We start from the raw sequence: 4,696 nt of genomic DNA on the forward strand, positions 1-4,696 counted from the left end.
TGTGAATGCTCACTTTTCTTTCATGTGATACCCCTGTGCATGAATACATTTTATGGTAAATAATCTCCTCCCTGTCCATTTATTTCAGAGACTCTCACTTTTAGACTTTTAGACTTTCAGAGGTTAGAGGAAAAATTTTCTTGCTCAACTGTTTAATAGATAGAGAACTAGCTGGAGATAGGTATATACTAAGGGAATTATCTATAAGATTGATCTGTAAAAGTCAAATAATCTTTAGGAATTATCTTCCCTACAATATGGAGCTTGATTTTGCTGGTCTTGTTCAGCACTTACTTATGGAAACTCAGTGAGGGAAAGGTTCTATGGGATTGGGAATTGAAATGAGAAATGTTCATAAAAGAACACTTTTATCAGACAGAAAAAAATGAAAATTTAGCAAATTCAAGATCTACATAGCATTAAATATAATAATTACTACAAACCCAGTGTTTTTTGTGAATAAGATTAATGGGATTTCTCATAGGTCTTCTTAATCATAATTTGAGAGAGATATTATTATTAACTATTCATTTTATAGATCCACTAAATGAAGTTGAGAAAAGTTAGGTGCTTTGTCCTATATTCCATAGAAAGAGTACATGAATGACAGGATTCTGAAATATGTTTCACTGCCTCCCAGGCCTGAAGGTTCTTTCCACTGGGTTATATGATGCAAGAAATTATAAAGAAGCCAAATCCTGGAGTGTTGAAAGGGATAGAAATTAATATAAGAACAAAAGTTTAGACAAAGTTAAAGCACCTTTGAATTATAAAAAACAGGGTAGGGATCCTAAAATCATCAAGAAAGTAAACTATGAGCTTGTCTTTAAAGAGAGAGATACATGTCAGGTGATGATGTCTTGGTTAAGACAGCTGGATTCTATTTGGCTAACTCCAAGATTTGAGTTCCAGACCTGGAGGCTTGTAAAACATGCTGAGCAGGTGTGTAGGCTCGCCCCAAATCCTAAAGGAGATTAGAGAAAGGATTGCAGTGTAAGCATCTCCCATGGGAAGTGCTTTCTCACTTCCCCTCTTCTCTCTGTCTCTGGAAAGTACACACACCTTCTAGCAAATTAAGAGAGAGAGAGAGAGAGAGGCCAATACATCCACCAAATGAAAAGTTCAATACTTTCAATAATTACAACACAACACAACATTGTTATAGATGATTCTCTTAGTGATTGAGCATTAGGAAGAAAAGAGGGCATTTATATCTATCTCTCCAACAAAAGCACTAGAAATATTTCTTCCTTCATTAGCATAAAATAAAATAAGAAGTAAATATAAAAGTATTGATCACATAGCTTTGAATATAAATAATTACTATATCAATAGTCTTCCCAAAATACAGATAAATTAATCATACTTGTACGCATTTTCCTAGTTCTTCTATTTTTCAAAAATATTGAATTTTGTCTTCTAACTGCTTTATTTTATTTTATAATGTCTTAATACATCTAATTGTTGTACATCTTTGTGGGGGCTGAATGTGATTTTTCAAAAGATACTGCAGTGTGTGATAATTAAACCAATGGTATTACTGTATTTGTCATCTTCAACACGGAACATGACATTTTATATGTACCTTCAGTTTTCATTCTATTATGTTTTTTATTCTTTTTTGGCTCTGTTGTGTTATTCTGTTTCATAACCTATTTTTTTTTTGAAGAGGTTTTTGCTATAGGATGCATGCGCTCGCCAGTCAGACAGAGAGAGACAGAGAGACAGAAAGCGAGAAATCACCCCGCACGGGGGATGGCCACGCCGCAATCCCTTCTACTCCGTTCTCCTCTCGGGATCTTGGGCACGCACGCACACGCACCTGGTGTGAGTTTTAAGCCACTGGGTCTAGGACCACAGTCGACTACGTTACTTGTACGCATTTTCCTAGTTCTTCTATTTTTCAAAAATATTGAATTTTGTCTTCTAACTGCTTTATTTTATTTTATAATGTCTTAATACATCTAATTGTTGTACATCTTTGTGGGGGCTGAATGTGATTTTTCAAAAGATACTGCAGTGTGTGATAATTAAACCAATGGTATTACTATATTTGTCATCTTCAACACGGAACATGACATTTTATATGTACCTTCAGTTTTCATTCTATTATGTTTTTTATTCTTTTTTGGCTCTGTTGTGTTATTCTGTTTCATAACCTATTTTTTTTTTGAAGAGGTTTTTGCTATAGGATGCATGCGCTCGCCAGTCAGACAGAGAGAGACAGAGAGACAGAAAGCGAGAAATCACCCCGCACGGGGGATGGCCACGCCGCAATCCCTTCTACTCCGTTCTCCTCTCAGGATCTTGGGCACGCACGCACACGCACCTGGTGTGAGTTTTAAGCCACTGGGTCTAGGACCACAGTCGACTACGTGGGAGTCCAGCGACATAGCCATTACGCTAACTGCTGGTCCCTAACCTATTTGTTTTGTTTACATGCATTCTTGTGTCATTTTTTTTTTTCTGAATCCCCCTAAACTGTATTTTAAGTATTTTTTCTGCCTAACATTTAAAAGTTTCAGTTTCTCCAGAATAAATTTTAGTGTCTTGTCATTAATCACCTTACTAAGTTTTTACTTACCATTTAGCACCCAAACTAAAAAAAATAATAAAATAAAATAGGGGTTAACTATAAGGTGTAGCTGTAATGCACTGTGGGATCCCACAGGGCAACCATGGTTTGATCACAGCCTAGTTCACCTGAAACATGCCAGACATACAACACACATGCCTGGGATCTAAAGGGCTGGAGGACTGGAGGATGGAATTAGAGCATAACTAGACACTGTGGAAGGTGCCCCCCCACCCCCCGTCTTTCTCCCTTTCACTCTCTCTCATGTACATGAAAAACCATTCTATGATAAATAAGGAACAAAAATTTTAAATTACAATAGGCCCCCAGATTCTTTATACAAAGATTAATTTACATTGTTCTACAGGATAGTTCTTGAACAGGTCTTACTTTTCTTTTCACCATTTTTTATTCGTGACCCATCATCTCATCCAGCTAAGGTCTTTAGGGGGTTTTCTAATTTCTAAGCAGCATATTCTAGTATGTTCAAGTTTCCTCTGGTCTTTCAGTGACTCTTCATAATTCTCATTTCTTATCAAGAAGAACTAGTTTTTAAATTTGACTCCTAAATATGTTTTAGACTTGTGGCATCTGTGTTATAACTCCTTGTGCCATCAATATTTTGATGGTTTACAGTTCTTGTAGTGTTTATATTAACTTAAGTAAACTTGCTTTAAATCATACTTAATAATATGTCACATATCTTGGTGACATCATTTTCTTATTTAAATTTTCCATATTGTATAGAAAATGCAACATAAAGCCCTACCCAAAACCTTCATGACTTTTTTTTTGAGAGGTTTTATTTTTATTTATTTATTTTTTTGCTATAGAGCGCACTTTTCTAAGCTCTCCTGTAAACCCAACCTTTCTTTCAAATTCCCTTATTTTAATTCCCACAGATGGTATTCCCCTCCAATAATATTCTATAAATAATATTCTGTAAGTTATTGTGTCTGTGTAATGATTAATAATCATAGCTACAACTCTGCTGGGGAATCCTGGCCGTGGTAAAATGAACATCCTAAGTTTTTATCAGAAACATAAAATGTATGTTTTGGTTACTTAGTGCTTTAAAGGCTTGTCAAAATGAAATATGCACATTTCCAAGAAGTATAACATGACTTCTGATTTATTTAAAAATTGAATTAAAAACAACAAAGAACTAAACCATGAAATATGCTTCATAGTTAAGAGACCTGTTTCCTGGGAAGCTTTTTTTAAAGCTTGTACCCACATTTATCTAAACTATCATACCTTCTACCACCACCCCCAGTCCACTGAACAAATGGACTAATAGCAAGCAAACTATCGACCTTACCTCATCCCAAACATTTGGCCCTCATCTTAAAAGCAACCATAAATCCTCACAGTTCCCCACACTGCTCATCACTTGTTTGCTGAATCAGCATGCTGGATCATGCCAACTATATTTCCAGAAATAATGCATTCCCAAAGCAATAGTTCCAAGTATGCTGAATCAGCATACTAAAGGACATACAATGTAGAGATGCTGCAAAGTATTGTTTCTGAGACAGGGTTTATCTGTAGACGAAACATACAGGTGACAAGAATTTTTTAATCTGACACTGGCCACAAACAAGGAAATACCTGCAGTGTATCACTTGATTTGAGAACTTGTTAAGTTTCTATCTATGAAGGACAGAGAACCAGAAAGTATTTTCATAAATGTGCAAATCTGATGTATTACTGTGATAATAGGTTTGACTAAATGGTCTATGCTTTTTTGATTTATTTAAATCAGTGTGACTCAGCGATGCTATCACATGCAGTGACACATATATTTTGATTTATCATGCCTACTTCAGAAATACAAAGGCTATAATGCACTGTAAAGCAGCAGTATTTTGGAATTCTATGAGCCAGTGATCTAATCTCTGATTATAGAGATTATTTGAAGAAAATAATCCGTAGGTATCTAGAACTAACAGCTTTGGAACTGTTAACTTTATCTCTTCTAGGTAATTAACATTGTAAAAAGCAAAACAACAACAACAACAACAGAAAACAAGTTTGGAAGACATTGCCAACAGAAGTTCAGCTAATATTGGTTCAATCTCCACTCCCAACACATATTTATATAAAAACACACTCCTAATA

This window comes from Tupaia chinensis, unplaced genomic scaffold (assembly GCF_000334495.1).
Source record: "Tupaia chinensis unplaced genomic scaffold, TupChi_1.0 Scaffold147282_1, whole genome shotgun sequence".
NCBI classification, from domain to species: Eukaryota; Metazoa; Chordata; class Mammalia; order Scandentia; family Tupaiidae; genus Tupaia; species Tupaia belangeri.